General features: G+C 44.1%; 1 long non-coding RNA gene across 1 annotated transcript; it reads right to left on the reverse strand.

Annotated features, from left to right (window-relative positions):
* Nucleotides 1-245: 245 nt before the first annotated feature.
* Nucleotides 246-12,978, reverse strand: LOC129603533 (uncharacterized). The gene is made up of 2 exons (XR_008693456.1): nt 5,159-12,978; nt 246-1,388 (listed from the first exon to the last, which is right to left on the reverse strand). It is a non-coding gene; the product is annotated as an uncharacterized LOC129603533 (long non-coding RNA).
* Nucleotides 12,979-24,704: the final 11,726 nt, after the last annotated feature.

Here is a 24,704-nt window from a genome sequence, read left to right on the forward strand (position 1 = left end):
AATTATTTTTGTGGTGGCAATTCTTCCCATAAGGTTAGGACTGCAATCTTTGTAGTTTAGACCGAAAAGCTGTAATAGCCTAGAAAACAATTCAGTGCCCAAGTATTTAATGTTCCCTGAGTGGAGTGTGGGAGAAGAGATGTTATTCACCTTAAAGTGGTAGCACTATTGTTGGGTCTGAAAATACCACAACAGCACTGATACACACAGAGACAAGAACAATATAGCACACTGAGAGCCAACCAGAGATTTTACTTGGCCAAGGGGAGGTCGCCTGAGATCTTAGCGTTGTAAGCGCTTCACTCAGAGACCAACCAACTCCAACGAACTTCCCCAAAGCACAACATTTTATTGAAGCTTGTACACGCCTTCATCATCACATCATCACATCATTGCTGAACATGCAGAAACACACACATTAGGCATAGCAGTACTCCTGCAGCCCCTCTTGTGGTTTTGAACCCCTACGCCTGCGTAGGAGCACAGAGCAAATGGCAAATGTGACAAAATTGTTCTTCGTATATGACAATACTTGAAAACCTGTGGTTAGAAGTCTGTGCATCTGTCAATGGGGTTATAAGGCACAGCAAATGCAAACCATAAATGGAAAATGTAAAAAGGTAAATGATACATATAAATGATTAGATGAATATAATAAATGAGATGAATAATAAATGAAAATATATTTTCTCCAACATTCCCCCCTGTTTGTCATTACAAGGACAATTAAACATTAGTATCACATCTCTCTGAATCAGTTTTCAATGTGAACGTCAAAACATTGTATCAACCTAAGACCTTTTGTAAAACCTTTCATAGTAAGGCATGAGTGTAGCATAGAGTGTCAGGTGAGAAGATGAATGCGGCATGTGAGAGCACAAAAAACAATTTGATTCATTGTATGCTTTAGCTAACACCTTGACATAATGATACCACATGTTGGTCTCGAACGGGTGCTTGTGGTTGGGGTCCAGGTCCTTCCAGTTCCAGTCGTCCACTGGCGTACCAGTCCATTTCTTCACTCTAAACAGATTCAGCATCTGGCCATCCCACAGTACATTGAGAGCAAACAAACCAATCATGAAGATTGTGACACAGACCACTACCCGGAGCTTACCCACTGGTGCCATAGCTGGGAGCGGGGATCAGTTGGTTTCTTCGGCGACCAAAGGTTTTGATACCGGTCGACTTCCACCCCTACTCAGTGCCAACCAGGGGAATCACCCTCTTGCAGTGGTTTTGATGGATCCACGTAGCTCTCTCCTCGACTTTACAGCCGTCAGTGTAGTGAGTACCACAGTATATGGCCCCTCCCACCGCGGACTTGATCACGTCTTTCGTTTGATGGCCTTGATGAGGATCTGGTCACCTGGCTCGATCTTCTCCTCCTGCTGAGACAAAGCAGCGTCTGGCAGCTTATTTGCATTCACAATATCTTTTTCTTTCAATAGGTTTGTCATCCACTCTGCTAGTGTCTGGCTGTCCTTCTCTTTGACATCAGTCATTATAGGTAACACAATTAATGTACAACATGTTAAACACGCTCTGCACAACTGTATGGCATAGGAATTAAACCCATGTTAATCCATCGTTTCTGTTCAGAAGACGGTGATTGGCATTGCATATCCTTAATCACCTGGATGTCTAAAGGTTCTTCAGGACTTTGTGAAATAGCCGTTAAGGTCAAAACACCATGTTTGCCTCCTGCAGCCTCTTTAGCTATTTTGTCAGCAAAAGCATTGCCCTGTGAAACAGGGTCTTTCCGTTTGGTGTGTGCAGCGCTTTTACACACAGCAATAGACTTAGATAATAACAGGCCTTTTAGGAAGCCTTTCAACAAATCTGTATGTGTTGTTCCCCTTCCTCTTGTGTTGGAATTAGTGTAGAAGGGTTTAGTGTGTTACACCGCTTGATGGTGATATTTGCCTGTGACATAAGTGTAACCAAATTTGAAAGGTGTCGTGCAGGTGATAGGAAGGACATCTTGGTCTGCGTCAACAGCATGTCTACAGTGTGTGGTACTAGCAGCTCGAGGGTGTAAAAAAACACCACTTCCGCTGAGCAGAGCACTGCAAGGGCAGCTGCACACACTGCTCGTACACAAGACGGTAAAGCCCATGCAACAGGGTCTAAGCGCTTGGAATAATAAGCTACAGGCTTGTAGCGGCCTCCTGTTTGTTGGCCCAACATAGAAGTCATGAAATGGCCTTTACAATCAACTGTTTGAACAAACGGTTTTGAATAGTCTGGTAAACTCAATACTGTAGCACCAGTAAGAGCTAGTCTCAGCGAAATGAAAGCTTCTTCAGCTTCTGGAGTACACTCTATATTCTGTTTCATGGACATGGGTTGTGAGTAGATCACATCTAACAATGGTTGTGTTATTTTTGCATAGCTCGGCAACCATAGTCTGCAGTAGTTGCATAAACCTAGAAACTGCATCATCTGCTGTTTCATTTGCGGTTTAGGAGCATTTAAAATAGATGTTTTTCTGTCGACCATCAAGCTGCGACCGCAAGGTGACAGTTCATGTCCTAAAAAGGTCACATTCTGTTTGACCCACTGCAACTTTGAAAGCGAAGCTTTGTTTCCCGTCTTTGCTAAATGACGGAACAATGCAAGTGCAGCAATCTCGTTGTTTTGCTTAGTATCAGAAGCAGTTAAAATGTCATCCACGTAGACCAACAACTGACTGTGCCCTGGCATTTCAAAGTCTGTAAGACAATTCTGTATTTCTGTAGAGAAGATGGTTGGGCTGTCACAATATCCCTGTGGTAACCTGGTGTAGGTGTATTTCTTTCCCTGATAAGTGAACCCAAAGTGAACCCTAATGGCATGGAAAAGAATGCATTGCTCAGATCCACAACTGTGAACCATTGCTTATCTGGTTTTAGCTGGTTAAGTAATGTGTGGGGATCGGGCACACACGGAGCATGGCTCTCAACTGCTTGGTTCACTGCTCTTAGATCTTGAACTATTCTCCATGCCCCTGATTCTGCTTTCTTAACAGGAAAAATCGGAGTGTTACACTGAGCATCTGGGGATTCTATAATAATGCCGGCTTTTATCATATCATCAATGACTGGTTTTATACCGGTCAATGCATCTGGTTTCAATGGATATTGACGTATGCAGGGACGGTAATCAGTTTTAGCTTTAATCACCACTGGTGTGGCAGTGGTGCCGTTCCACTTTTGAAGTGGAGTTTTGGTTACCGACACGAGGGGTAAAACCCTGCACTTAGAAAAGTTTGAGTGCCTTGCTCGGTGAGCTGAACTGCACACCCTGTCATGCCCTTTCGGTCAGTGTACATGGCCTTTAGAGTCACACTCTGGGGGCCCAAATTAAATATCTGGCTGTCATAATCAAAATCTGGCCCTGATGAATGTTTGTATCTTAAGGTAATGTGAAACTTCTCTAAAGACTGAGGTGTAAAGGGTCCCTTCTGACACTCAATAGCTAGGCACAATAACTGTAGCTGAAATAGCTGAAATCAGCTATGGTGTGGTGAAAACCCCCCATCAGCGCTTGTTTTAGCTGCTGCTGATAGGGTGAGTCATCAGCGGTGTCCTTGGTTATACCGCTGTGGTTTCGGACCACTTCCTCTAACTGCGCTCTGTACTCAAACACATCTTCACCTTCTTTCTGTCTGCATTGCGCAATTTTAGCATAGTCGTTTTTTTTTTTTTTTCCCACAACTTTTTCATGTTTTCATGCACCATCTTTACTTGGTGTTTTAATGCACTGCTTTTAGCTGGTAGATTTGTGTTGCATGCATTTTTGCCAGTAAAGTCACCTTTCACTCTGCCCCAGTTGAAGGTCAGAGACTTTCTGAAAGTTTGATCAACTTCCCAGCCATTGAGTCCAAACGAATCAATCAGATGGCGATGTTTATTAACCCAGGCATCCACATCTAATTTTGGATCACCTAAGCTTTTGCACGCTTCGGTGCAGTCTGCTTCGGTCCAGGGTCGGAAGACATAAATTGTCTCTCTGTCATCAAACGCACCTGTGGCTGTTGTTGCCCCATAATGCGGGTTTGAAACTACGAGGGGGTAGAATTCTCCATTTGCTCCCCCTGGGGTGGGTGGGTTGGGAGCAGGACAATCATAATTTCTGTCAACTATGTTATATTGTTGTTTGAGGGGTTTCACCTTTGTGAGCTGTTCTGGTGTGTTTGGCTATGGGGTCAGCTCTAGCAGCTGCAGGTTCATTAATGTCCAATTTTTCTACTGCTCTCTGGCATTTGAGCACTTTTTCTTCGGTTTCAGATTTTCGAATCTGTGTCTTCTCTCTTCACTAATTCTCGCACCTTCACTAGCACAGACGGTTTCTTTGTCTGGCTTCACCACAACAACTGCCTGCAGGGCAAGCCGTTCACACTTCATCTCTAATTTTTTCTGAATATCCTGTCTCCGCTTAAACGCTTGCTCTCGCCACTTCACAGCCTCCAACAATTGCAGATGTTTTTCTTTGTTTGGAGCTCTGCGAGTGTTAAGAGTTTCAACCTTTAATCTCTAGTTTCTCACACGGACTGTAAATCAGTTTCCCCTCGAACCCGTACTTCTTTTCCCACAGTTTCAAAAGTGTAGTTCTGCCAGGTGAAAATTTCTCCATGTACTTGGAGTCACCCTCCATGGTGGCAGGTTTGCTTTTCCCGTTACCCAGTCTGAATAATCTTTTTGACATTCAAGTGTAAACTGGTCAGGATCAACGATCAGTCACAATGTCTGCAAGGATCATCGACTACACCAGGCTTCTACAGAAACTAGTTTTCTGCGGATGTAGCTGTCCCAACAAACCAACCTCTCAACTTTGATCCAAACCCACGTCGAACAAACAAGACAAACAGGACAATCCCTGCGACTCCCACTAAGGAGTTAAATGCGCTTAGGGACAATGGTCAAGCGTAGAGTTTGCGTTAGCACCGTTAGGTTTCCACTCTACATAGACCCATTCATACAATCATTCACACGTTTTGTTAACGTCTTAACAAGTACGCTGGAATTACGGCTCCAGTCAACCCAGTCGATCCAACACGACTCTAGATTAGTCGATCCAACACGACTCTGGAATTACGACACTTAGTCAACCTTTAGTTATTTATCCTGGCATTCCGGGCCCAGTCAACCCCAATCATGGCATTCCGGACACTCACTCATTGTTGCTGTATTGCTTGTCTCTTGGAACTCGTCATCAACGCCGTCGGAGGAAAGATCAGGATCTATTTCACAGACCCAGCGACGAATTCACGCCCCAGGATTTTGTGTCGGACAACAAGATGTCCGGCTGCCGGCAGGCTTCGGTGTTCCATCACTCTCCTCCCACGACGTGGACTGTTGAGATCCGGCTCGAAGGACCAAATTATGTTGGGTCTGAAAATACCACAACAGCACTGATACACACAGAGACGAGAACAATATAGCACACTGAGAGCCAACCAGAGATTTTACTTGGCCAAGGGGAGTTCGCCTGAGATCTTAGCGTTGTAAGCGCTTCACTCAGAGACCAACCAACTCCAACGAACTTCCCCAAAGCACAACATTTTATTGAAGCTTGTACATGCCTTCATCATCACATCATCACATCATTGCTGAACATGCAGAAACACACACATTAGGCATAGCAGTACTCCTGCAGCCCCTCTTGTGGTTTTGAACCCCTACGCCTGCATAGGAGCACAGAGCAAATGGCAAATGTGACAAAATTGTTCTTCGTATATGACAATACTTGAAAACCTGTGGCTAGAAGTCTGTGCATCTGTCAATGGGGTTATAAGGCACAGCAAATGCAAACCATAAATGGAAAATGTAAAAAGGTAAATGATACATATAAATGATTAGATGAGATGAATAATAAATGAAAATATATTTTCTCCAACAACTATAGATTTTGACCAGTTAATATAGTATTCTGAAAGTCCTGAGAATTCATCTATGAGGCTGATAGTTGTACTGTAGGAAGAGACAACTGTGGCTCCAGGAGAAACAGTAACACATCGTCAGCAAATAAACTGTTTTTATGATTTACTGATTTGGTTAATAGAAGAAAGTGGGTAGCCCTCTTTGATCCCTCTATGCAGATTAAACCTTGGTGAGGTCTGGTTCATTGTTCTGACTGCAGCATTTGCTGAGCTGTATAATATTTGGATCCAGTCTATGAATGATTTCCCAAAGCCGAATTTATGCAGAGTGGCTAAAAGAAACCTCCAGTTTACTCTATCGAAAGCTTTTTCTGCATCTAAGGAGACGATGGCTGACTCTAGTTTATAGGTGGTGACATAATCCATTAAGTTGATTAATCTGTTCATGTTGTTTGTTGACTGTCTACCTTTAATGAAGCCTGTTTGATCAGAGTGATTTATATATGGAGCGAATTTTTCTAATCTTCTAGCAAGTGCTTTACACACTATTTTTAAATCTACATTTATTAGTGAAATTGGTCGGTAACTTGATGGAAGTGTAGGGTCTTTTCCTGGTTTTTGGAGCAGGCTTATGAAGGCTGAATTCATATTTGTGGGTAATGAATGCTGTTGTTTAACTTCAACTACCATTTTGTAAAAGCTGGGTGCCAGCATGGACCAGAACTCCTTATAAAATTCAGTTGGGAATTTATCTGGCCCTGGAGCTTTTTTATTGGGCTTTATTGGGTTTGTTCTTCCTTTAACCTTGGCAGTTCTAGTTTATTTAAAAACACCTCTATGGCTGAGGTGGATGGATCTATTTGGGACGCATATAAATCTTGGTAAAGGTTTTTAAATGTATAGGGTGGTAAGACGGTGGATGACGCTGGCTGTCCTGCGTGGGATGACACTACTGGGTCTGATGACGATGACACCAAGGGCTGTGTTTGAGGTTATCCACCGATTTTTGCTGTATTTCTGGCTGGCTGATCACTTGGAGTCTAGGTCGGGATCCTGCGTGCATTTCTGCAAAAGGATAAATAGAGGGAGGGGAAGATGCACATGGACGGGAATACGGTGGAGGAATATCTTTCCCTCTTCCTCGCAGTTCATTTACTGCCTGCTTCCTAGCCCTACTTTCTGCTTCCTTCTTCCACAACTCCAAACACTTTCTGTTATATATATATATACTATATATATATTCTGTTATATATATATATATATATATATACTATATATATATACTCTAACATTTTCCACTTTCTTTTCTTTAGTTCAACTTCCTTTGCTTCCAGCTTTTTCTCTAACTCTTCAATCTTGGTGCAGCTCAGACTTCCCCCTTTGGGAAGCCGTATTTAGAAACCCAATCCTTTACCCATTTATGCTGGCTCGGCCATATTTTCTTGTCATGACTTTTATTATTGGACCATCCAGAAGAATTTGCTTAGTCTGACCGGACCCGATCCTCTCTGGTGGTTACTCTCAAACCACCTGATTGTTTCGCAATGAAGTGTACACTTTCTAACCCAATTTGCTTCAAGAACGTCGTCAAGAAGGGAATCGTTCTCTGCCCCGGTACGATTGCCTTAACCTGCTTCACTCTACCGGCTTCGCTCTTGCCTGGCTCAGCCCCCAAATAGAGAAGCTTGCTGGGGGACCACCATTCACCCCAGACTAGGAAGCCCCACTCCCTAGATTTGCGACCTGGCAAATCTTCCTTCTGGTCCTTTCCTAATTGAATCAAAACCCCCTTAATTTGAAAAACTATCTCAAGTTTTTTTTTTTTTTTTGTAATCTGACAACGCCAAATTGTTGTGGAAAAAAAATACCACAAGAACTTCTGACGACTCAATGAAAAGAAGAATTCCAGAAGTTGTCTTTGTGAATTTATTTTTGCATATGCATATAGAAAAATTAAAAGAGAAAGGAAATCAATAGGTAAAAGAAAAGAAAGGCACCCAGTTGGAGAGAACAAGTTGATGCTCACACAAAGTGCACACCAAGGTTCTCTGACAACTTTAAAACTTGAGTTTTAAAGCCTACAGATAACACAAACACCTTCACATATGAGCTCAAACTTCAGGACAATTTGACAAGTCTGCAAGAGCAAAGATGAAAAAAGAGGAAGGCCTCACTCAAGGAGCATTCTGTTCCTTGTCTAAGTCAAACCCTACGTCACAGGGTTTTCAAGTCAGACAGTCAGACACTGTCTCACAGAGTGATCAAATCAAAACTAGGAGAACCACCCTTGAAGCCAATGGGAAGCCACTTGCCCAAGTATCCATCAAATGTGGCATATACCAAGGAGATGCACTGTCCCCACTGCTGTTCTGCATAGGTCTGAACCCCCTCAGCCAAATAATAAACAAGACTGGCTATGGATACCGACTCCGGAACGGGGCCACTATAAGTCACCTCCTCTACATGGATGACATCAAGCTGTACGCCAAGAGTGAGCGAGACATCGACTCGCTGATCCACACCACCAGGATCTACAGCTCGGACATCGGGATGTCATTCGGACTCGAGAAATGTGGGAGGATGGTGACAAAGAGAGGCAAGGTAATCCACACAGAAGAAGTCTCACTCCCATAAGAAACAATAGCAGGCATTGAGGACAATTACAAGTACCTTGGAATACCACAGGCAAACGGCAACCTTGAACAGGCAACAAGGAATGCGGCAACAGCCAAATACCTCCAACGAATAAGGCAAGTCCTAAGAAGCCAGCTCAATGGCAAGAACAAATCCCGGGCAATAAACAGCTACGCTCTGCCAGTGATCAGATACCCTGCGGGAATAATAAGGTGGCCAAAGGAAGAGATACAGACCACAGATGTTAAGACACGAAAGCTCCTCACCATGCATGGAGGGTTTCACCCCAAATCCAGCACCCTGAGACTATACGCTAGCCGCAAGGAAGGAGGCCGAGGACTAGTGAGCGTGAGAGCCACTATCCGGGATGAAACATCCAAGATTCATAAGTAAATCAAGGATAAGGCCCCGACAGATGACGTGCTGAGTGAATGTCTCAGGCAGTGGAGAACAGAGGATGAGATGCTGGAAGAGGGACCATCATGGGAGGACAAGCCTTTACATGGGATGTACCACCGGAACATAACTGAAGTGGCTGATCTCAACAAATCCTACCAATGGCCTGAAAGGGCTGGGCTGAAGGACAGCACAGAGGCACTCATCCTGGCTGCACAGGAGCAGGCCCTGAGCACCAGAGCCATAGAGGCCCAGATCTACCACACCAGACAAGACCCAAGGTGTAGACTGTGCAAAGAGGCCCCTGAGATGGTCCAGCACATAACTGCAGGGTGTAAGATGCTGGCAGGAAAAGCATACATGGAACGCCATAACCAAGTGGCTGCATAGTATACAGGAACATCTGCGCGGAGTATGGACTGGAAACCCCAAACTTGAAAAGAAAGGACTCCCTTAAGCAAACCAAGCGGCTTTATTGGCCTGTCTGGTTGTTAGACCCTACGTTTCAGGGGCGGATTCAACCTGTTGCTTGAATTGAAACTGAAGCGTTTTGCGTTTTTCCATGTCGTATTAGACATTATCATGTTAAAAACATGCAACATGTGAAGTCTCTAGCTCCAAAAAATCTTAAAGTAATTGTTTAATTTAAATAACTAACCCTCTGTATAATTTTCTTAGGTTATGCGCACATAGATTAGTTTTGTTTTTAAATGCACTGTGGTTTTTGAAGATGTTTTTTAGTCCGTACAATTGTGTAAAAATACAATGATTTGAAATGACAGTAGGGCGACACGGTGGTGCGGTGGGTAGCACTGTCTACTCTGGGTTTGATTCCCGGAGGCGGCCCTGGTGCTTTTCTGTGTGGAGTTTGCATGTTCTCCCTGTGCTTGCGTGGGTTCTCTCCGGGTTCTCCGGCTTCCTCCCACAGCCTCTCTCCATTGCCCGTAGGTGTGTGTGTGTGCGTGGTTGTCTGTCTCTGTGTTGCCCTGCAATGGACTGGCGACCACGTCCAGGGTATACCCTGCCTCTCGCCCGTAGCCAGCTGGGTTAGGCTCCAGCATCCCCGTGACCCCGCATTAGGGAATAAGCGGCTTAGAAAATGGATGGATGAATGGAAATGACAGTAGAATGTTTCTTTATTTCCAATCTGGCAACACTGACTTCCACTGTTCTTAAAACTAGACTTCAGAAAGGGATAAACCACCACACAAACTGGTTACATTTTTGTTTTAGAGTAATTAGGTGAATTGTTATAATTCATATTCAATATCACAGTAATTTTACGGCAATTGATTGTTTTTCTATAGAATTCTTTTTCTTATACACTTTCTGTCTGTCATGGACTCTTAGTCACTGTTTTTCCCACTTCGCACTTTTCCAGGAAGTAACGCTAGGTCGAGAAGCAGCCCAGAGACTTGTGAGTCTCCGCTAGGAAGATCGCTCCGCCTCAGCGTACGCCATCGAGTTTCGTACTCTCACCGCGGAGGCAGGCTGGGACGCTACAGCATTAAGCGATGTTTTCATCAAAGGCTTGTCTCGCCAAATTAAAGATAGTTTAGCGGCCACCGAACCGCCGGCCGATCTGGATGAACTAATTGCATTGGCGATTAAGGTCGACCGCCAGCTGTGGGCGAGTGTCGGCAAACGCAGATAAGAGGATTGTGCGACTCCACCCAGACGCTCCAGGCCAGCCGCCCAGCCAGATCCCTGGTCAATCAGAACTAGGTTTGCCGCAGTCTTCACGTCAACATGCGCTGTTTCCCCATTTCGCGGAGGGGCCCGTTGAGTCATCTGTCCTTACCCCTGCAGCCCAGTCCATGGAGATGGGCGTCTTACCAACGCCGAGACGGACCGAAGACGGGCTTCAGGTCTATGCCTGTATTGTGGCCAGCCCGGCCATCTTTCATTTTCGTGCCCAGTAAAAGCCACTGCTTGCCACTAGCTCAGAGGATAGTGGTGAGCCAATCTGCCCTGTGTAAGGACTACGCTCAACGCTTGCCCATTGCTACCTTCGCTGTGGGATCTCAGTCCGTCCAGCACGCCGTGTAAGTGGACTCGGACGCCAACGCTAGCCTCATGAATGCCAACCTGGTTAAGTGCCTGGGTGTTTCTACAGTTCCTTTACCTTCCTCCATGGAGGCTACGGCTCTAGATGGTCATCGGCTCTGGAAGGTGACGCACAGCACTGGTCCTATTACCATGGTTTTCCCAGATTCTCATTCAGAACAGATCCATTTCCATGTGGTCGAGTCCTCCTCTTATCCTGTGGTTCTTGGGTACACCTGGCTCTGACGTCACAACCCCAACCTAGACTGGAGAACCGGTGAAGTGACGGGCTGGAGAACTGCTTGCCATGACTCGTGTTTTTCTTTAGACTCAGAACTGGTTGCTGATCCAGCCCCTGTTCTTCCAGAGGAGGAGATCAATCTCTCTACTATCCCGCCCTGCTATCATGACCTGGGCAAGTTTTTCAGCAAGGTGGCCTCCACCCTGCCACCACACTGTTTGTATGATTGTTGTATTGATCTCTGCCCAAGCACCACACCACCCAAAGGAAGGATGTTTTCCCTCTTGGGTCCAGAGCGAAAGGCAATGTCGGAGTACATTGACCAGTCCTTGGCAGCAGAAATCATCAGCCCCTCTTCCTCGCCAGCCGGAGCGGAGTTCTTCATGGGCAAAAAGGACGATTCGCTCCGGCCCTGCATTGACTATCGAGGTCTCAACGCCATTACAGTTCGAGATTCCTACCCTATGCCCTATGCTCTATTCAGCTTTTGAACTCCTAGCCGAGGCCAAGATATTAACCAAACTGGACCTCCGAAGCGCCTACCACCTGGTTCGTATCCGTGAGGGAGACAAATGGAAGACGGCTTTCAACCCTCCCACCGGCCATTATGAATACCTTGTTATGCCTTTCGGCCTCACTAACGCTCCAGCAGTCTTCCAGTCTATGGTTAATGATATACTAAGCCCCATAATCAATGTGTTTGTTTTTGTTTATCTAGACGACATCCTTGTGTTCTCCCGCAACGAGGAGGAACACCGGAACCACGTTCAGCAAGTATTAAAAAAGTCCTACAAGCATAAGCTTTTCAATAAGGCAGTGAAATGTGAATTACATGTGTCCAAAATCTCATTTTTGGGCTTTGTTGTCACTCCCGAGGGCATCCAAATGGATCCGGTCAAGACTAAGGCAGTAACTGACTGGCCTCAGCCCCAGTGCCATCGAGACATTCAACGGTTTCTAGGCTTTGCCAATTTCTATCGACAGTTTATTTGCTGCTCACTTTTGCTCACATTTGCTCACTCCTTCATGCTCTCACTTCTTTTAGAACTGGTCTCTGGAGGCTGTGGAGGCTTTCCAACAACTCAAGATGGCCTTCACTATGGCTCTTGTCCTGCACATGCCTGATCCCAGCCGACAGTTCATTGTGGAAGTGGATGCTTCGGATTCAGGAATAGGTGCGGTCTTGTCCCAACGAGCTCCTGAAGGTGGGCGATTGCATCCTTGTGCCTTTTTGTCCCGAAAACTGTTGTCTGCCGAACGGAATTATGATATCGGCAACAAGGAGTTGGTGGCTGTCAAAGTGGCGATGGAGGTATGGCGCCACTGGCTCAAGGGTGCAAAACAACCATTTCAATTTTTTACAGACCACAAGAACCTAGAATATATCAATACAGCTAAGCGCTTAAACTCCCGTCAGGCCCGCTGGGCTCTCTTTTTTGCTCGCTTCAATTTTCACTTGTCGTATTGTCCTGGCTCCAGGAACGTCAAGGACTGTGTTTTTCTTAGTCACTGTTTTGCCCACTACCCGCCTTATGTTGTCACCAGTTCCAGCCTTACTTCCATTTCTTGTTTACCACACCTGTTCTTCATCAGTAATCAGTTGCTCTGCATTTAAGCCTCAGCATTTGCCATGCTCAGTGTTCAGGTTGTCTGTGTATCTTAGCCAGCATTCCAGCGTTACCTCAGTCTAGATCTTTCGTGTATTACCCAGCCTTGCTGACCCTATTCCGATCTTGCCTAGCCTCTGACATACCTACTGCCATGTATTTTGACCCTTGCCTGTCTCTGACCTGTTTTAGCCTGAACCTTGCCTGAACCAGTACTGCCCTCGCTGTGTACAACTATTGCCTGCCTGAGTACGATTCCATTAAAATGCTTTTATCTTACATCAAGTCCATGCTGTGCTTTTGGGTCCTAATTCCTGAGTTTGTGACACTGTCCTGCTTGGGGGTACTTATGAACAGTGAGCAATTTATGGACAACTGGAAGAAATATACAGTCCTTACAGTCAATTCCTTCACAAGACAGAGTGAATTACAGAACAACCTAATCCTGTCTATGAACATTGTATGACAGGTGTGTGGACCGAGAGTCTACACGCTACACATGGAAATTCTATACCTTGTCCTACTGTAAAACTGGCTGAGCATCCCTCGCTCAGGACCAGTGCCAGAACTAATGCCAATTACTCTTGAGGAAGAAGTCCAAGCTGTTCACCTGCGGGACAACCCCAGGCCCTCCCACAGGTCAAGAGCCATGTGTCTGCCAGAAAATTATGCCTTTTCATGGACTGACATAGAGTTAAGCTTCATCCCTGAAAATACGGACTTGTGAGTGTAAGAGAGGCCTACTATACCTGGAGTATGACAAGCAGTGCAACAAGTCCAGGTCCTGAAGAGAACCTACAAGGCCTTCTATGTTTCTGTGTAAAAGAAGAGGTTAGAAGGCCAAGGGTAGGAAGAGACTATAGAGTAAGGAGGGGGGTTCAGCAGTATAGAGGTAGCGAGAAAAATCACAGGTTAGGGAGATTGATTTGTAGTATACACTTATTGTCTAGGAAGCATATTTTGGTAGTCTATAACAAGAATAATATGTATAGGATGTTCTGTGTTTACTATACAGTAAAAAATAATGTGTGTAGGATGTGTAGTTTGTAGTAGTCTAGAATAAGGTTAGTGTTTAGGTTAGGGGTGGGCGGCTCGATCCTAATATCGATAATATCTATACCAACACTAGTACTGATATTGATCGATACCCAAAGACGCGACCTAACTATCTTATCTGTCTGAGTCTCTAAGTGCTTGTGTGTAAGCGGTGTGCCTGGGCACCATATGCCAGAGTGAAGCAGACACACACCAACCTCCCTTCTTGCTTTGAGATCAGATCAACGCCACCAGTTTATATTATGCATTTATATTTACTGTTGAAATTTGTCTGAGCTTTATTCATCCATCCATTTTCCAAGCCGCTTATTCCCTAATGCGGGGTCACGGGGTGCTGGAGCCTAACCCAGCTGGCTACGGGCGAGAGGCGGGGTACACCCCGGATGGGTCGCCAGTCCATCGCAGGGCAACACAGAGACATACAACCATTCACACACACACATTCACACCTACAGGCAATGAAGAGAGGCCAATCAACCTAAGCCGGAGAACCCGGAGAGAACCCACGCAAACACGGGGAGAACGTGCAAACTCCACACAGAAAGGCACCAGGGCCGCCTCTGGGAATCAAACCCAGAACCTTCTTGCTGAGGCGACGGTGCTACCCACCGCACCTCCGTGGCGCCCTATGCTTTATTCAATGAATACAATTTAAAACAAAACACCTGGAAGTCATGAAAATGTTTTATATTTGACAATGCACTAATTGTCAAAAATTATTGGTATTGGTATTGGTATTGGTATCGATATCGGCGATACTGGTCCAGCATTTACTTGGTATCGGATCGATTCAAAAGTTTGCAGTATTGCCCACCCCTAGTTTAGGTAGAGTTCATCATGCTTAAAAAAATCCCCCAAAACACCCTGATCATGGATGTGACGGCGCCAGCCCATCATCCTGTCCTGTCTCATAAACAGTCACTTCCTGGGCATCCTACATCGACTGTTCTATGAGCTTGCCAGCGTGATGGAATTCCATGCCTCATGGTGGGACTACCAATGCGGCGAGATGCTGAATGGACATCCGCCTTCTCACTGGGATTGTGATCATCATGGGATCGTGTTGGGAACCAATTCCAACAGTGATTGGAGCCTATATAATATTTCTACATTCATAGTCTGCCTTAAATTAGGCCATTCATAGATCAACACACTGGTGTCTGTATTCTGGGAAGACTACTCAAGGAACAAAGAAGGACCTATAAACAACTCAGTTACTTACAACATCGCTACATACAGTACTTGGCCACTATCCTGGAAATATATATCTTATCTCTACAACTCTGAGAGATTTGCTTTCAAGGTCAGAGTTGAAACTGGTTATCGATGAAACCAAGTATGCTTTGACATATTTCTCTTCACCAGCATCTCTACCAATGTTGTCTATACAACTGTATCAGAAATCAGGAAAACACGATATAAACTCATCCAGCCAAAGGATACATAACATAGTATGTTCCACAGAAGGAAAAACAGGTCCAGTATCAGCAGTGTATTCTCGATTCCCGGTCTACATGCTGGACAGAGAACACAATTGGTTTAAGAGACGTGTCAGGGATTTGCATGTGCATAGAAATATTATATATTGTGGCATGCAAAACTGTCATGTTTGCAAAATTCTATTTGAAAAATTGAAATTTGAAAAACTTTTGTTGCTCTACGTGACTTTCTATGTACAGATGGAGCGGCAAATTTTGCTGCCTCTCTCCTGCTGGATTTCACACTCATCTCGTCATAACGTTAGCATGACTTAAGTACCATTTGTAGCAATAAGCATCTGGACCTAGCTTAACACAACATGTGAGCTTTATTGTATTACATTTTTAAGTGTTACAATTGTTTATTTAGTAATGTCAAGATTAGGTCATTTACAATTTGATTTTCAATTCAATTCCATTCAATTCAATTTTATTTATATAGCGCCAAGTCACAACAAAGTTATCTCGAGGCACAGAAGGTACCTTTCAAGGTACAAAGTAAGGTTTAAAACCTCACACAACTAAACCCAACAAATCCCACATACAGCAAGCATTTAATTTGACAGCAACAGTGGAGAGGAAAAACTCCCTCTCTAACGAAGAAGAAACCTCCAGCAGACCAGACTGGATGTGGGCGGCCATCTGCCTTGACCGGATGGGGTGAGAGGATAGAGAGAGAGAAAAGCACAGCAACAACAACAAGCAACAACAAGCAACAACAGAGCACAGGCAGGATGGTTGGACCAGGGACTGGATACAGGCAGGATGGTTGGATCCGCAGCTGCCCATCACAGACACACATGATACCCTGTAGGTGAGGACAGAGAGGGGGAGAGAGAGAGAGAGAGATTTTGATTTTTCACAAGACTTTATTAGTCAGTTTTAAATAAACTCATGACATGAATAGTTTAAAAACTTACAATGACAGCACAGGGTTAAAATGAATAAAAGATAATCATTTTCAAAAAAAGCTCAAAAAAAGACAGAGGAACAAAAGCATGGTGACAAACTTGTTAAAAAACGCCATCATCCAGATCTCGGCTTATTTTGTGCAGTATTTTCTTTAACCTAACAACTTCCTGGTTTGTGTAACCTCCTTTTCCTCTGCTTCCCATTTGATCATAGACCGAGTTCACAAAACATTCGTCATCCGAAAAATAATCATCAATCTTCACACCCCTCTTATTTTTCGTGTGCTGTAAAAACAGTTTAACCCGATCAACCGAGTAGGTCTTGGGCTCCGGTGACTGAGACCTACAGTCAGACATTTCACTGTCAGAGCTGAGAGAGCTCATCCTCACTGAGATCTGAGTCTGCAGGTCGTCTGTCTGGCTTTTGGCCCTTTACCTTTTTGCCCGTTCCTGACTGATCATCTGTGTCATCAACAGTAGTGTCGCTTTTTCTCTTTGTATGTTCTTTCCTACCATCACCCATCCCTGCCTTCTCTTCAGCTACAGCACTGTTTACATTTGGGTCCTGATTACACATTTCTATATCATTTCTGTTCTGCCTTCCCACAGCTGACATAGCAGCAACTTCACTTCCGTTTACAGTCTCAACTTCAGCCTGTTTAGACCGTTCGTTGTCAGTCTCGACCACAGTGTCTCCACTCACTACTTTTGTTTCACCACCACCACCGGCCTCCTCCTGCTTGTCTGCACATTCTCCACCGTCCTCCCGTCCGTCTGCACCTTCTCCACCGTCCTCCCGTCCGTCTGCACCTTCTCCACCGTCCTCCCGTCCGTCTGCACCTTCTCCACCGGCCTCCCGTCCGTCTGCACCTTCTCCACCAGCCTCCTGTCCATCCTCTCCTCCATGCTGCTCCTCTCCTCCGTGCTGGGCCTCTCCTCCGTACTGGGCCTCTCCTCCGTGCTGGGCCTCTCCTCCGAGCTGGGCCTCTACTCCATAGGCGGCTGCATGGCCTCCTGCACCCAAGTGAAAGTCGCCCCCAGCTTTGTCTGGACAGGCTCTGACTAAATGTCCCTCTTTGCCACATCCAAAGCATTTCATAGTCTCTGACGTTATGAACAGAACATAGTCGTAGTCATCAATTCTGAGCCTAAAGCCCAGATTCAGCTCTTCCTCCTTATTGTTAAGGACCATGTAGACCTGACGCCTGTGAGAAATCACGTGACGCAGTTCCCACAGCCCGATGGTAACTTTTTAATGGGAGAGACTATTTTTCCGTGCCTGGACAGTTCTTTTCTCAGCAGGTCGTCGCTGATGAAAGGTGGGACGTTGGACACTGTTACCTTTTTAGCAGGTTGCGTGAGAGGAGACACGGAGATGGAATCACCGTTGATAACGATGCCGTGTTCGATGACTTTGTGGACTTTATCAACACTGTCCAGAAAAATCACCACCGCTCCGTTCATTCTCGCAGCTGATTTTAGGCTGAGCGGACCGACCACCGCAGCCACAGCAACCGCACACTCGTCCACAGAAAAACGAGAAGCAGCGGCGATCCTCAGGCCGTGCTTCCGCGTTAGCTCGGTCAACATCATGCTAGCACCAGCCGGAAGTCTGCACCTGCAGACGCCGGCGGCAAAAAAACACGGAAAAAACCCTCAAAAACACCCCCAACCCTCGATATGTGCACACCAATCTACAAAACAACCTTCACCGAAAAAACCCACATGAGCAAAAAGTAAATTATAACTCGAATATACATCAAAAACCAGTTAATCGCTCCGTCGACACTCACGACTCTCACACGCCACCTCACTCAGAGAGAGAGAGAGAGAGGGAGAGAAGCACAACTACTGGAGAGAAAGAGACAAGGTTAGTTAAACATGGGACAAGCTCAGTGTATAAATATAGTCCCCCAGCAGTCTATGTCTATTGCAGCTTAACTAAGAGATGGTTCCTGTGACTAACAATCATTGCCAGTGACCTGAACCATCTCTAACTATAAGCTTTATCAAAAAGGAAGGTTTTAAGCCTAATCTTAAAGGTGGAGAGTGTGTCAGCTTCTCGAACCTGAAGAGGGAGCTGGTTCCAGAAGAGAGGAGCTTGGTAGCTAAAAGCTCTGCCCCCCGTTCTACATTTAACACATTTAACACTCTAGGAACCACAAGTAGCCCAGCGCTCTGAGAACGAAGTGTTCTGCTGGGAGCATAAGGAACTATGAGGTCTTTAAGATAAGAAGGAGCTTTATCATTGAGTACTTTGTAGGTGAGTAGGAGAATTTTAAATTATATCCTACATTTTACAGGCAGCCAGTGCAGAGAAGCTAATGTAGGAAAAATGTGATCTCTCTTTCTAAGTCCTGTCAGGACTCTGGCTGCAGCATTTTGAATAAGCTGTAGGCTTTTTAAGGAGCTGATAGGACATCCTATGAGTAAGGAGTTACAGTAGTCCAGCCTAGAGGTAACAAATGCATGGATGAGTTTCTCTGCATCACTCTGAAAGAGGATGCTTCTGATTTTCACTATATTTCTAAAATGGAAGTAGGCGGTTCTGGAGATTTGTTTAATCTATGATGTAAAAGAGAGATCCTGGTCAAAGATGACACCAAGGTTCCTCACAGTAGAATCTGAAGCTAATGTTATGCCATTCAGGGTGGCTATCTGACTGTGTGTCTCTCTCAGATTTTTAGGCCCAACAATAAGAATTTCGGTTTTATCTGAGATTAGTTGAAAGACGTTTTGGGACATCCAGGATTTGATGTCTTTTAAACAACCCTGAATTTTGACTAGTTGATCTGTTTCATTTGGTTCCAAGGACATATATAGCTGAGTATCATCTGCGTAAAGAAAAATAATACTAATAATCTCACCTAGAGGAGACACGTATAGGCTAAACAGAATTGGACCAAGCACAGAACCCTGTGGTACTTCATAGCTAATCCTTGTGCATGTGGAGAATTCCTCATTAACATGAACAAACTGGAATCTGTTCAACAAATAGAATTTAAACCATCCCAATGCTGTTCCATTAATCCCGATTCTATGTTCTAGTGTCTGTATTAGAATGTTATGATCAATTGTATCAAATGCAGCACTGAGATCTAACAGGACAAGGACAGAAACTAGACCATTGTCCAAAGCTAATAGAAGATCATTAGTGACTCGAACCAGAGCTGTTTCTGTGCTATGATGTTTTCTAAATCCTGACTGAAAATCTTCGTACAGGTTATTCCCACTCAGGTGGTCAGATAATTGTTTAGCCACGTTTTTTCCAGAATCTTGGAAATAAAGGGTAAATTTGAAATGGGCCAATAGTTGGCTAGTTATCCAGGGTCCAGGGTTGGTTTTTTCAATAGAGGTTTGACCACAGCCACCTTAAAAGCCTGTGGTACATAGCCTAGTTGTAAAGATTGGTTGATTTGATTTAATATGGACGAGCTGATTAAAGGTAGAACTTCTTTGAGTAGTCTGGTTGGGATTGGATCAAAAAGTGGACAATTTGGAAGAGTTGATTATTGAGGTTAACTCCATATGAGTTATGGGGAAGAAGCTGTCTAGGTAAGACAGAGGATTTAGTAAATTTAAAGTTGATGGATCTAGGCAGTGCTTTTTGTCGTTTGGAAGAAGTCGCGGCTGAATGTTTTTTCTAATGATGATAATTTTATTAGTAAAGTAGTTCATAAAGTCATTGCTGCTGAGATTTAAGGGGAAAGAAGACTCAACACAGCTATTACTCTTTGTCAGCCTGGCTACAGTGCTGAAAAGAAACCTGGGGTTGTTTTTGTTTTCCTCAATTAGGGAGGAATAATATGTTTATCTAGCAGCACAAAGTGCTTTTTTATATATTATTAGACTTTCCCTCCATGCATGCAGTTTACATTTGTTTTGTTGGAACGCCACTGTCTTTCTAGTTGTCTGGTCCTGTGCTTTAGGCTGCGGATATCTGAGTTATACCACGGAGCTAACCTCCTCTGATTCACTGCCTTCTTCTTCAGAGGAGCCACTGTGTCTAACATTGTACGTAGAGAAGCTGCAGCATCATCTACAAGACAGTCAACCTGTTCATAAGGATTAAGGTGACTGTTCTCTGTGTATCTACAAGACATTGAGGCAAAAGATGATGGAATCATCTGCTTGAATCTGGCAACAGCGTTGTCAGATAAACATCTGCTATAGTAACATTTCTTTCCAGCTATTGTAGGGTCAATTGTGCTAAATTCAAAAGTTAATAAGAAATGGTCAGATAACATAGGGTTTTGGGGAAGAACTATTAAATTATCAATTTCAACCCCATATGTCAGGACAAAATCGAGGGTATGATTAAAACGATGAGTGGGTTCATTTACCTGCTGTGTAAAACCAATAGTGTCTTTTAAGGAGTTAAAAGCAGTGCTGAGACAGTTGCTGTCAACATCTACATGAATGTTAAAGTCTCCCACTACAATGACTTTATCTTTGCTAAGAACTAGGTCAGATAAGAATTTAGAGAATTCAGTTAAGATCTCCGAATATGGAGCAGCAGCAGGAGGACGGTAAACAATACAAAACACAACTGGCTTCGGAGTTTTAGAGTCTGGGTGAGAAAGGCTCAGAGTGAGGCTCTCAAATGAGGTATAACTATGTTTAGGTTTAGGAGTAATTAATAAATCTGATTTATAAATTGCTGCTACTCCTCCACCTCTACCTGTACTTCTTAGAACATGATAGTTGATGTGACTCTTTGGAGTCGACTCATTTAAAGTAACATATTCAACCTGCTGCAGCTAGGTTTCAGTGAGACAAAACAGATCAGATGGTTTTCAAAAGTATGCAAAGTAGGTGAATACGTCACATGGGGTCGGAGGTCGTTCACCAGTCTCCACCCCGTTGACATCTGTTCACGAAAGGACCCACGTCCTGCATCTGTCTCCATCATGTTTTCACAGAGGGACATGTGGAACTGTAGAATAAACATCAAAAATCTTTTTGTTCATTAGTAAATGAAATCGCAAGCGCAGACCTGTGTTCATCATCAAAAGGGGGAAGTTGAGGTCAGTTTGAGTGTGTGTGAAATCATAAACAAGCTGTGATGCAGCCTGTGTGAGGGCCTCAGTTACAGTTGTGTTTTCTTCTAGTCTGGCCAGACAAACCTATATTGTGCACAAATCTTTTTAGAAACATGAAGGATTTTATTACTGAATTTGTTGCAAATTGAAATTGTTCAAACCCATCAGATTGTAAAGTCATGCAGCAGTTGTCATTTAGCTGGTTGTCATAATTTGAAAATCACTCTGGGATTTTTTTTTTTTTTTTTTTGAGCAGAAAGCGATTCTTCATTGCGAGCAGATAAGCATGAACATGAATTTGAGCATGTATCAGCTGTAAGCGTGTTTCTTCATTGCGTGTATGAATGTGTGTGTGTGTGTTTGCGGTACCGTCTTGTACGTCACGTGAAAAGGAACCGTCACCTTCCTCCTTCCCCAACCATCAGTCTAATGTGAGCGCCAGCGGGTGGAGCCTGACGTAGATAGGACAGTTGTTCCTCGATGACAGACCTTTCCTGGATCCTCGCATGCAGCTCTTTTGGTCCGATCACGTCTGAAGCCTCTCCTGTTGTTTCAATCAGTGTCTGTGTCAGAGCACGTCTTCTCGCTCTGCTGTTGCTCTGTCCTTGTTTTCCTTTGCTGATTGTCATAAGCAGGTGTCTGTGTCAGACACACACGCTTGTAGTAGCTGGTGAGTCTGATGAGCCCAGAACATGATGGCTGCAGACGTTGTGAGAGTCGGTGAGGCCTCAATGCTGTGGTCTGTGTCCTCCAGTTGCTGTGGTATCAGAGCTTCCACCCTGTTCTGGTTGTTGGTTGGCGCTTCTTCTCCTTCGGTTCTTCTGCTGATGGTGGGAAAGGAGTCCAGATCCGGATTTACACTCATCGCGCTCAGCTCTGCATTAGGACAGAGAGCAGAAACAATGGGAGCATTTGCTCTTGACATGATATGTGTGTGTGTGTGTGTGTGTGTGTGTGTGTGTGTGTGTGTGTGTGTGTGTGTGTGTGTGTTCTTTTTTTTCTGTTACTCTCATCTCTCTTTTGTTTCTTTCAGGGGTTTAGTTTCAATAGTCTTTAGTACTTTGTTTCAATAGTGCTTTTTCAAATCTTTTCTTTTGTCTCAAATTTTTCTTTTAAGGTGCATATGTCCTTTTACATTAGGCGATTCTCCTTTTGAACCCATAACCAGTTTCCCACTCATGGAAACATGAAACGCACTAATAACCATATTTACTTTTTACTTTTAATTACCTTTAGTTTTGTACGGTTGCTGTCTGGTGGTGTAGACTCAAATTGCCCCGAACCCGTCTTTCAGAGTCCAGCGGTTTCCTGCCTTCGATTTTTTTGTGTGTTCCGGCCGGAACCTTCCCAAAATGCCTTTTTATCGGACGTCTCCTTAAAAAGGGAACCAACCTGATCTGGCGACAGAGCCTTTCCCGAAGTATTTTCTCAACGTTAGGCCCCTCTAGGCCCGGGTCCCTCGTATCTTGAAAATACTTCACTCTGCAAACGCGCTTCATCTTTCAGAAGCCGTCTTTTATACTCAGTCCCCCACGTGTGGACCACGCACAGATCAAAAAAAACATGTCTGTATCCTCAGTACAGACGGAAGCTCGGTTCCACGAGCCAACCCTTAGCAACCGACGTCTCACCACCCAGAGCAGACTTTCACCTAATTAAGAACATGTATTATTGGGATTTCTTTTTTCTTTCTTCTTCTCGATGTAATTAATTTTCCGAATCAAATTTAGTGTTTCAACCAAATAGAAGATTTCTTTTCTTTTTCTTTTCAACCAATGGAAATGTTTCAGCTAAATAAAAAATAAAAGTTCCAATCAAAGGAATCTCTCTCACCGAGCCGAGCCAAATTAAGATTTGAGTTTGAATCTGAGTTCGTGGATCTCGTCAGAGGCGATCCAGACGGGTGAGCAGTCCTCCCAGCTCTGAATGTCTGTAGAGGTTTGGAGGCTGAGCGACCCTAGTCCTCAGGACTATCGTCCCTGGTCACACCGTCCAGACGACCTGCCGCGGGATCCTGCCGACAACGCCAATTTCTGCGGTGGAAATTTTCCATAAAGAAGCAGATGAGAGAGTTGTCCTTTTGTGCGATTTATTGAAATAATCAAGAAAATAAAAATAATGGGGAAAGCAAATAAAAAGCATGGATGTTGATCGTGCACATCAACAAACCAAAAACCAGCTGGGGAGATCAGTGCACACACCACGAAGGTGTGATGCAAAGAGCCCACGATCCTCAAGTTGCTTCTGCCTTTTAGCTTCTCTGTCCGACTACGGTGGAATGTCTTTCTAACCCAATCAAATTACATGCACCATCTCCTCCCTGTCGCAGTGTGTGTGAAGATATTTACATTCTCACACCTGCATTGCTGACGTCCAACTATCTGTGAGAAAGGAGCACCAAGTCTCCACAGACAGAGACACAACTCCCCGACCTTGGGTTTGGGAGCTAGAGTTGAGAGTCTATCAGGCAGAGACAACCATTGAACAATGTAGGTCAAATGTCAAATGCATACAGTAAGACAAAACATAAGATATTAATTGCAGGACATAAGTCATAAATCATATAATAACTGCATAGAAGTAAGGAAGAGACATAGAAATAAGGAAGAGACAATTTTTCCCATAACAGTGACACCTCCAGGAGCACGACCGCTGGCTGACAGTGTGTCCCCCGGACAGTGTTATTTTCTTTGAAACACAGAGGGCAGAAAGAAGTGTGTGTGATGAGTATGTCTCTAGATCAAGCCCACTTAGATCTCCTAAAATTGCAGGGGCCGCTGGGATTGGACAGCTTAACTGGGTTGACAGGTGTTCACATACTCTTTGCCAAAATTGCTGCACAGGTGAACACGACCAGAATGCATGTAGGAATCTATCTGCTGTGTTATCTGTACAGTGAGGGCAAATATTTGAGTTTGTGAGACCTATTTGGAACATCCTTTGTCCTGTATAGTGAGTTCTATGAAGAATTTTATATTGTATTAGTTGTAAATTTGTATTTTTTGTCATTCTGAATAAATTAGAACATATATTATTCCAGAACGTGCAATTAGTGGTGATGTTGAGATCAGCTTCCCATTTAGAGATCGGAAGGCACACTGTCTGATCTACATTGGAAATTACTGTAAAATATAGATTTTGGATACTGTCCTTTTCCCCGATATGTCAATAAATCGCTCTATTACTGGTGGTGGTTGCATGTGGATGGGAGTATTCTTACTTTTTGCATTAAGTATTGACTTTAGTTGTTGGTATTCTAAGAAATTGGCACTAGTGATTTCATAGTGGGACACTAATTCTTCAAAAGAGGTAAACTTGTGTACTGTCCGACACTAAAGCCTTTAAATTTTGTATTCCACTCTGACTGAGCTTTTTATAAATCCAATAGGTGTAAATTATCCTTTATTGAGATGATAAAATTTTAAATATA

The sequence above is a fragment of the Betta splendens genome, chromosome 21 (genome assembly GCF_900634795.4).
Source record: "Betta splendens chromosome 21, fBetSpl5.4, whole genome shotgun sequence".
Classification (NCBI taxonomy): domain Eukaryota; kingdom Metazoa; phylum Chordata; class Actinopteri; order Anabantiformes; family Osphronemidae; genus Betta; species Betta splendens.